The 11,138-nt window shown below is 38.1% G+C and overlaps 1 long non-coding RNA gene across 1 annotated transcript; it reads left to right on the top strand.

Moving 5' to 3' along the window:
- The first annotated feature begins 335 nt into the window (after window positions 1-335).
- LOC142101564 (uncharacterized) lies at window positions 336-4,407 on the top strand. Its single transcript, XR_012679040.1, has 2 exons — window positions 336-532; window positions 4,078-4,407. It is a non-coding gene; the product is annotated as an uncharacterized LOC142101564 (long non-coding RNA).
- Window positions 4,408-11,138: the final 6,731 nt, after the last annotated feature.

The raw sequence follows: 11,138 nt of genomic DNA, 5'->3' as shown, positions 1-11,138 counted from the left end.
AACTACTTTAGTGACTTGTGTTTTACCACCTATCTCATTTTCTCTTCTCTCACTCCCTTCTTGACTCTTTACAATCTGGTTTGTATCCCCAACATTCCACTGAGATCACAAAAGTGATACAAAAATCTACTTACAGCAAAGTCTAAAGGTTGCTTTTCTATACTCATACATCTGGATCTATAAACGCTTTCAACAAGAATGATTATTCTTTTCTCTTGTACACAGGGCCATGTAACCTACCTGAAGTCAATGGCCTCAGGAGGCTGACTGGTATCTTTTTAGATGTGTAGCGCCCCTCTCCCCTCCCCTACCGGATCGGCGGTGGTGAGGGGGGGGAGTGTGGTACTAGGTGGCTTGCCCCTCCTTAGGGACCAGCTGCCCACCATAATGTGGCTGCGGATTGCTCTGCTGATCTGTTTCTCCCTCCTCCTATCTCTGTGCCTGCAGTCTCCGTACACAGGTCACATGGGACGTGTCACATGACAGCTGTCGTCCCATGTGTGTAGTGAGAGGAGTCTGTAGAAGAAACAAGGTAAGTGTGTGACTGCTAAAGTGTGTGTTTGTGTGTCAGCTAAAGTGTGTGTGTGACTGCTAAAGTATGTGTGTGTGTGTGTGTGTGTATGTATGTGTGACTGCTAAAGTGTGTGTGTGACTGCTAATGTGTGTGTGTGTGGCTGCTAAAGTGTGTGTGTGTGTGTGTGTGTGTGTGTGTATGACTGATAAAGTGTGTGTGTGTGTGTGTGTGTGTGTGTGTGTGTGTGTCTGTCTCTGCTAAAGTGTGTGTGTGTGTATGCTAAAGTGTGTGTGTGTGTGACTGCTAAAGTGTGTGTGTGTGTGTGTGTGTGTGTGTGTGACTGCTAAAGTGTGTGTGTGTGTGTGTGTGTGTGTTTGTGTCTGTCTCTGCTAAAGTGTGTGTGGCTGCTAAAGTGTGTGTGTGTGTGTGTGTGTGTGTGTGTGTTTGAGGGGGGCTACTAAAGTGTGTGTAGGATAGGATTGGGGGCTGCTAAAGGATGTGTAGGATAGCAGGGGCTGCTAAAGAGAGTGTAGGTTAGGAGGGGGACTGCTAAAGGGAGTGTAGGATAGGAGGGGGAGCTGCTAAAGGGAGTGTAGGATAGGAGGGGGCTGATAAAGGGAGTGTAGGTAGGATAGGGGGGCTGCTAAAGGGTGTGTAGGATAGGAGGGGGGTTGCTAAAGGGTGGAATGGGAGGGTCTTAATATATTGTATGATATGAGGGAAGGGAGGGGGGCTCTATTAATAGTTCATGGGTGGGAGGTAGGGTATTAATTTAATGGTCAGGTTGGGGCTAATTATTTAATGGGTGCTATTATTCGTAGGGTAATGGTGAGGCAATTTAATTTATTGGTGGGCATTTTCATTCAATACTAGGGTCTATTTAACTAATATGGAGTGAAGGGACCTTTAATTTAATGATGGGGTGGTTTGGGGCTATTAATTGAATGTGGGGCTGAGTTTGGTGAGGAGAACTGTTTATTAAATGTGAACATTAATTATTTAATGCCGTGATGTTTGTGGGAAATGGTTATATTAAATGTAACTGCTGTTAATTTATTGCTCGGGCTGTTTGGAGTGAGGAAAATCGGTTTATTTATTAAATGGGAATGCTATTACTTTAATGTTGGGGTTGGTTGAAAGGGAAAAAGATATATTTACTAAATTTTTATACTATTAAAAAAGGGGGCAAGGGAAAAATAGGTGCTATAGGATACTCAAACCATTCAACTTAATATCAAAAGAAGTACATCTGTCTGCCTAGACTGGCTGCTTCCAAAGGACATTCTACTGAAATGTCACAAGAAAGAAATGCAAAAACAAGGATAAGCGCTGCTATGTCAGACAATATTTAATAAACCATAATATTGATACAAAACAAAAACAAACTTAGATAAAAAAAAGTAATATCAAACACATATAAATATATAACAAATATATATAAAATATAAAATATATAAACTGGTATAGACCACCTGCAGGTAATATGTTGATCCTGATAATCTCATAAATGATCAAATATTGATCCTTGATACTTCTATTGAAAGAGTTGTGATAAAATACCAATGTGTTTTAAAAGAACAATAGATGAATACTTCCAAAAGAATATATATATATATATATATATATATATATATATATATATATATATATATATATATATATATCAAATTCAAACTTATGGACTGATGATATAAAGTCCTAAGTGAATCCACTTTCAGTGATTGCTCACATGTTGATCTTTGCAGTGGATGTTATTAAGAATTCGAACTGGTAGTAATCCTGTTTTGCCCTGATGTTCCATCCACAGCACAACAAACGCTTGCTAGTATGCCAATCAGGCAAGAATGTGAAAAGTTTTTCATTAATATGTGCACATGTAGTATTGGATATCACTTATTTTGAGCTCTAGCGCGGGGAGAGCATAGACGGTTTCCGTCCTATTCCTTTCACGTGAGTTTCAGTTCGCATGCAGGTAGTGCTAATTACCCGATATGTGATGTCACCTAACGCGTTTCTCCACTCCTAGTTTGCGGTTTCATCAGAAATAATGTATTGAATACAAACCAGGAGTGCCTTAAATTAAAATACAGGAAGAAGTCTGTCAATCGTCTTTCGCAGGTCCCATAGGAAATCTACCAATCCTAGTGTTCGTATGTTGCATAGCAACCCATACAGCTTACTGCAGCCAATCAGAATATTGGCATTGGTTGCAATGAAAATCCTTCAATACAGACTAGCATTGACTTAGTTGCTAGTTAGAAAAGCAGAGCATTCAACTAGTGTGTATTATGTGGCATTAAACGACAGCTGTACGGGGCTAATAATTCTCATAGAGTCAGCTGTAGAAGACTCTTCGATAGTACAAACTCAATTGGCACATTTAAAAGCAACAATTCTCGAAAACCAATGAATAAAATCAACATCGTAGTGGTCAGGGAAAAATAACATAGTATCTACATTCGCATGTGTTTCTTACTATGAATCTCTAATATTAGCATACAAACATTATCTGAACAACAATTGTTGTACATTAGTCTTAATAATGATTCAACATACTTGATTCCATTGCCTGCCTTCTACCTTGCACTGGTCCCATTCTCAGATCACTTTGTTGAACATATGGCCAGCTCCCATTGCACTGACAATATCATTAATCCTGCCTCCTTTGCACTTACTATATCACCAGAAAACCCTTGGAATAGCTCTTCCCTTCACTTATGTCATTGTCGGCAAACCCCCCCTGCACTGTTAATAAATCAAACTACCACCACCACCAATCACAGGGCACATTAAGGACTCATACACAGTTGTTACAAAATTAGTGTTTTCTTGCAGATGCTTGAATCATTATTTTTAGTGCATTTTTTGAAACACACAGAACACATTTTTATATATTAAAGAGAGAGACTTGACTGGTAGTTTACAGCTCATGATGCCAGGGAAAGATGCAACAGTGGGGTGAGGCGCTCATGTGCTGCTCTGGCAGACAAATGAAATTCTGCCAACATATTTCGCAATAGTTAAACTTATTAAACAAAGTCAGATATGTTTCTATGAAGGGAATTTTGTAAGGATGTGTTAGTAGGCAACTAAAGAAGTTTGAGCACAGAGACATAAACCAGTTGCAGATAATGTAAAAGAATTCATGTATTATAGCACAGAACTGGCAGCTTTTCCCTGCTTTGCTTTAGAAATGAACCACTGTGTCTTAAGTCATCATTACGTTTTCCTGAATGTTACTACAACTGAATTCCAGTAGTTCTAAATCCTGCTTACTTTTGTGTTGGCCCACCTACAGTTGATTTGTACCCGCCCACATGAGGGCACTTCAAGAATTTTTTCCAGAGCCACTTTACGTTCCCAATCCACCCCTGCCTGTACACCATTTACTCAATTGGCCTTTGTGGTACTCTGTGGTACTTTCTTACCAATGAAATCTACCATCATTATTAGTAAAGCTTTTAAAGTAAAAAAAATACTCAAGAATAATTGTTTTAGAATATAGTAGTTTTATGGTACTGTGTGTGTGTTTGTGTTGTTAACCTGATTTTTTCCTTATTCAGACAAGCACATTTAGCAAGAAAGAAGTACAGTCAGTGGTTAATAGTGCAAGAGGTTTATGCTTGGCCGCAGGATTCCTTCCCCTTCCCGCTATGTCTCTCTTAGGTCCTTTTTGGAAGGCCCTTGGCAGCGTTTCAGCGAATGCGCCCTTTGAGGCCAGAAGGAGCGTAGTCTCTCTGATGCCGTAAGAAAGCACCTGGGATTCTGGGCCTGTTGGCTATCCATGTGTTTTGTTGGATAGTATTAGATTGGTAGTTGAACGTGCATTGCTTTCGTCGCCACCATCAATTATATAAATAAAACTGGGACCTCTGTTCACCAAAATTGAAAAATCTGTCCATGGCTTATTTCAGTTTATTAAGTTGGTATCTTTATTATACAAGGAGTAGAAGGTGAATGTGCAGAGGGAGAATATCAGCCGTTTATTGCTACTGAATGCTGTGAATTACACTGTAAATGCGATATTGCAATTTTCACTTTCGCTGCTTTGACCTTTGAATAAAGTCACAATAAAGAGGGGAGAATGTCTGAAACATACTTATTGCTTTTAAGTTTGTGCATAATTTCCCTTTTATGTTGATATAAGCAGTATAATATAAATGTAATCTAACAAATAAAAATACAATGTATAATTGTTCCAATAAGTGAATTCACCTCAAACTAACAGAGCATATCGATAGAAAATGATGACGTGACTAGTAACACACATTATAAATGCATGTCAAGCTAAATCCTGTGACATAAATTAGTGAACCTATTTTACACAGGATGCATTTCACCCCAATAGATGGTCCCCCTACACACATTAACATGCAAGCTTACACTCCACTTTTAAGAGATGCCTCTGCAAATTCCATATATACCCAGGTGTGTGTAGAGGTAGAAAAGTAGCACAATGTGCCGAAGTTTACACGTTACATCAAAAGTCCATTCATTCTGTAAATAAAAATGTTCAGTTTTTCAGCTGAAATACAAACTGGCTTAGCCTCATTTATAGCTAAAATAAATAAATGAGTGGACATCTTTTTTACATGTGGCATTTGTGTATGTTTAGTTATATTGAGCGAAATGCACCTGGAAAAGCAGTTTTCTGCCAAAGTGTATCTACAATGGTGCAAAATGTGACCTATTAGAAGTAGGGGACAAGACCAGACTTCTGCTGATTCAGAACTATAGCAAAAATCAACTCCTTTTGAAAAGAGGTAATGGCAGTGTTTCCCTCTGCACAGCAAAAGGCATCCGAAATATGGACTATATCCATCCCTTTTTCTGATTTTAATAATCTCACTCCATTACTTAAAATCTTAGTCTTGCACTGCTCTCTATACTTGGCAAGTATTATGTCCAGTCCTCCTAATGGCTCGTACACACTTCTGCTTTTCAGCAAACATTGCCATCTTGCACCGTAAACATATACATTTTGCTAAAATCTAGGCACACTAGCACAAATTGAAGCTTGTGACAACACCAACTATTTTGTGCTTAATAAATGAGGCCCAAAAAAGTATTGCAAAACTCAAGCTATATTTACTTTAAGATAAAATTATGAGGACCAATTGTGCAGCGGTTTTGTATGCTACAGTATATTGCAACTGAGACTCACAGCACTCATAAGCACTAGCCAAACAGTCACACACATCAACTGTCATTCTACTGACTCTTTCCACTGATAACTTCTACAAATGAACGTTGAAACAAACTGTCATGTACATAATCACTAAGTCCACTGACATATTCCACTTGCAGTCACACACACGCATCATCACGGTTGCTGCACACATCTCATCGCTGCCTCCAATGATTTATCATATTTACAGTAACAAACAACTCTAGTCAGAACCATTTTATTTATAAACAGTTTCATAATAAGTTAGTGTTCTGAAAAATAGATTTCTACATGCAGTCACTAGAATATTAAAAGAATGTGGATTAATCAGAGAGATGAATTTTCTGAACATTGTAGTTGCAGGCAGCCAAAAAGGATGCTTCCTAGGAGCATACTTGCCCTTTCTGGGAATGTCCGGGAGAATCCCGAGTACCGGGTAGGTCTTCCGGACTCCCAGGAGAGCAGGCAATTCTCCCACATCGTGCCCACTTCCTAGTCATGTGAGAAGGACAAAATATTGCTTTCGTCGCAGGGGTGGTGCCAAAATGGTGCAATTTGTCTCGACCTGACCCCTCCCGCCATCCCACCATGTCCCCCCCTCCCGAAGGGCAGAAACTCAATGTTGGCAAGTATGCCTAACAGTCAAGCTACTGCAGCTGTAGCACAATTACAAGATCACACTTGAAACTACCCACAAAAGTATCCATAGTAACTGAGAGGCCAGTGGAGAGGAGCAGAATCTTGTAGTGAGCATGTCTGTGCCCACTACTTGTATCATGGGATTTACATTTCATTAAGTCAGCTGTGCTGTGTCTAATATGTCCTTATGTTTTAAATATAGGTGCCAGATATGCCTGACGATTAGGGGTCAGTAGATCTAGGAGGAAATCTGAATGCAATACAATAATGAACCAATTAATTATTTCAAGCAGTGCTGACACCTTCATGGGAACAATGTATGGGTTGCACACATGGGAGAATTTATGAGTACGAGTTTAGTCCATTATTGACTTTATTGTTCCAGAATCACATCCCTTATTACATGGGCAAAATGCATATAGTTTGTTTATATTGTCTTATATGTGTTTTGTTGTGACATCCGAGCACATTATAGTTGGGAATATGAATGAGGATTGATTTGTTGTCCATATAAACTGAAATAAGATAAATTAAAATTAAAATAAAATTAGTAACTTTATTATACTTGGACTGATACATTGTACTCTTGTTATATATTGGCTGCTTCACTTCCTAAAATAAAAAGCTCTTATTCATTTTTATTTTTATTATTTTATTTTTATTATTTATAATAAGAACCAAAAGGGTCTGAAAGAAATAAAGGATATTTGATATAATTGTCATCTGACCAGTGGTCAGATACCAGGACCAAGACATTTTGTATTGTGGACCCTTTGCAATATCCAAGAACATTGAGGTTCGACTTGATTGATTGTGCTGGAAACTCCATTGACAGTGAAAATACCAGGGAAGACTACAATCCTATCTCACCCTAATGAAGATTTGAAATGGTGGCCATTAGGACAGAAATTTGGTCCTCGGGATTATATAGATTTTGGGAAGATCCTGGTGGAATTAGTGCACAATATTAAATACTTTCTCTGTGTCTAATAGATAGCATTTGAGAAGCTAGGTGAAGCAAGACTAATGACTTATGGAGCTTAGCAGGTTACAAAATGTTAAGGGTTAGGTTGACGTCACATTGGTATAGTATTTTTGGTCTGGTTGAATAAGTGGTAAAAATAGACAAGCGAACCATGTTTTCAGTAATTATTTAGTCAATATTTAAGATCAAGTTATATTGTAGTTCTTATAAAGAGGGTGATCTCTGTTTTGGGATCATCATGAAATTAGCTTTCAGCATTTCAGGAGGGGTTGGCTTTAATTGGATTCATTCAGTACAAAGCTCCTTTCACTGTGAGACCAGCATTCATCTTGTAATTTTCAGGTGATGTCCCTGTTTTTTCCTGCACATTCCACAAAGCCATGACCAAACGTCCTAGCAGGGTCCCTGTTGAACACTGGGGACATGTTAGACTACACTTCTATTTGCTTGAAATAAATGTACACACTTGAGGATAAACAATTGGGGTCACTTCAGATAAACACACACATAAGGTGTATTTTATAAACATTACCATCATTAGGGGGTAGGTAATACCAGGGTTCTTCAACTACTTTTCATAGTTTTAACATAGTCAAGGATAGTCGGCTTATTGTCAATGTATTAGTCAGATATATAGCTATTATATAGGCATAGCCTAATATTAAATCTAAGATACAGAGTACCCTTTGTTTGGCTCAATTAAACAAATACTTTTTCTAGGTTACAGTTTCTTTAAAAAATAGATTAAAAAAAACCCATTGCTCGATAATTCCTATATATTTTTTGTGTATTCAGTATTTTTCCTTTAAACAATTGCAGTTAAGAATATTCAAATTTTTTACATGCCATTTACTAGTTTAAAATAGTTATTATACAGGCTCCTAGGGGATTCATAATACAAAAGGCTATTAGAAACTACAAAAGAGAAAATGTTCATGAGAATTAAAAGTCGTTACACTATTATTATAAAATATGTAGACGTTTAATGCTAATAGCCCTATATTTGCATATTAATTTTAATTTACTGGTATTGTCATTTTACTGGCTGTCTTGTATAATCTTTTTATCTGCTTGTCAAATTATGTGCATTTTTACCCCACTGTTGCAGAAAATTAGAATATATAGCTTGCATTGATAGAGTTTATTTTTTAAGGAACATGAAGAATTCTCATTGTCTAAGTTCATTCCTGGAAATATTATTATCCTATGGTCCGGATAAATGTTTGGTTTCTATACAATTTCCTGAAAATACAAGTAGTAGCATTATACTAATTCTGTTAAAAGAACCTTTGTGCTGTAAAATGCATATTGGTTCATAAGTTCCCCATAGAAAATGTCAATCCTTTTATGAGATTCATTCCTGCTTATGTTCTTCAAACATGCATTCTGGATATATGTAATCCACATTACATAATAAATAACAGATATGATATTGACAGGCATAATTAAAACTTGTGAACAATTCCAACTTGGCTGCACAGAAACAAATCTGACCATGTATTTTAAAGCTGCATTATCTCCTAATTTTAAATGTTAAAAACCTGCCTCCACTACCCAAACCCCCAGTTGCTACTCCATGCAGCCATTTATAACTGGGTTCGTATCTTAGCTCCAATCAGGAGCCAAAATCACGGAAATTGCAGTTTCTGATTGGTCTCTATTCACACCCCCCTCTGCCAGTATTTTACAGTGGATATAAGTGATTTTTATAGCTTACTAAAATGCCAAAGATAATGAAATGTCTACTGCACAATGAAACATGTATACACACTTTGGACCTGATTCATAAAGGCATGCATTTTGAGCATAACCCGCATTTAGTATTAAGCGCACATATTTCGGCTTTGCACAATCCTGAATTCTGCAAGGCATGTACCTCAAGAAACATGCTCTGTTGAAATTGGAGGCAGGTATGCTGTGCTCTAATACACAAGACACTGATACACTACTGATCAGGACTTAGACTAGCCTTTTAGCTGGAGCAAGAGATATGGCAGAAAAACAAGTAACTTGGAGACACTCAAAGCTTGATTTGGATGTGTCTGCGTGCGCTTGAGTTTAGCACGCCCCTACTGTATATTGAATCTAGCAAAATGCCCCTTCGCTGCCCCGCGGATGCAGCGGGCAGGGCTGTGTTCGTGGATGTATCTCACAGTTTTGGGCATGCGCACAACAGTTTTGCGTATCATACACTCAAAATCGTCAGAAACGTGCCTTGATGAATCAGGCCCTTTGTGTGCATCCAAATCTGTGGAAGGGGTACTGTCCTGTGCGGTTTTAGATTCTCAAATCTAATAAGAGAATAATTGCTTGAATTTGAAGTTAAATTCTTCAGTGGTCCTATAGCACCGCTATTGCTGGAGGTAACACCCACCAGCAATAAGTTGATCCTTTGAAAGATAGTGGCATATTCAATTAGCCACATTGGCATATACTGGTCAACTGTGTGACATATTTTGAATTGGGGCAATTGTGTGGCATATTTTGTATGGTAATTTTATTTTTTTGTATTTTCATGCACTATAATCTGAATATGGACACGTTATGAGGCTTTGAATTAGGACAGTGGATTTACACTTATATATATGAAAAACTTCAGTGTTAACTTTGTCCGCTGTTCCAATACAAGACTCAAGCCTCCCTTTAGTTTTTTATACTACACTAAGCCTCGTTTTGATAACTGGAAGGTTTATGCATGTCCTACAACTTCAAGTCTCGTGTTGGAATCACATAGAAAAAAACGGATATTGCAGCAATGTATAAAATGACAGCACACACTTAGTCCCTCAAACCTTGATAAAGACTCCGGGCACGTTGTTGAAACGCGTCGGTGGAGGGACTTCCTTCCTGCCTCGTACCCACTGGAATCTGCTGATCTACACAAGGAGATCTACCCGGGACTACCATCTATTACTCCCCCTTGATGTATGAATCGACAGTGATTAAACCAACAGTCTTTTTAGATTCTGTGCTTTTATTCTGTCATATTGTGAGTGTTATTTTTGTTATTTATCTGGATCATTAAATTGTAATGCACTAGATCTTTCTCCTCTCTCTGTTGCATATTCATGAGTTTTGGAGAGAAGGCCTCTTGGAGAGTGTAGCGGTATCATCCAAAGTCTATCTCGATGAGATCATTTATCTGCAATTTTCTGTAAGCACATTTCCTGGGGGTTTAATATCCCTGTTGTTATTTGCACCAAGAAGGAGTGTCTTTACGAATCCAAGTTCACCTGGGGAAGAAGGGCCCTATGATGTGGGTTACATCACCTAGAACTTTTTCTACACATTGTGGTTTTTAATTTAGACTACAGTATTACAACATATATATATATACATATATATATATATGTATGTGTGTGTGTGTGTGTGTGAGAGAGTTTTTGTTGCAGTGTCCTCTGATAACAGAAGAACATATCTGTCTATTTGATGTGAGAAGTCCATCCTTCATTGCTGTGATCTTTAAAAAGAGCTCTTGAGGTTTATTTATTTATTACTTATACCTATTTTGGGGATTTAGTGGAAATCCTTGTAAACCACAGGCTGCACCTTTATACATTAGCGACTCTTGAATTTCATTTTATTCCAAAGTGAGACTGGCGTTTGTACACTAATCTCTCAAGCAGTTTGGAGGAAAAGGGGAGGAGAGAAATAGGGCGGTAGTTGGAGAGAGAGTCTGGATCAAGAGATGGTTTCTTTAGAATAGGTGAGATGAGTGCATGTTTAAAGGAGAATGGAAATGTGCCAGTGGAGAGATACAGGTTGAAGAGTTGAGTTAGAGTAGGGCATGCAGTGGAGGAGTGGGAGCGGATTAGTTGGGAAGGAATAGGGGC

Source organism: Mixophyes fleayi, chromosome 9 (assembly GCF_038048845.1).
Source record: "Mixophyes fleayi isolate aMixFle1 chromosome 9, aMixFle1.hap1, whole genome shotgun sequence".
NCBI lineage: Eukaryota > Metazoa > Chordata > Amphibia > Anura > Limnodynastidae > Mixophyes > Mixophyes fleayi.
The sequence above is the reverse complement of the archived record's forward strand: the minus strand, read 5'-3'. Positions and strand labels throughout refer to the sequence as shown.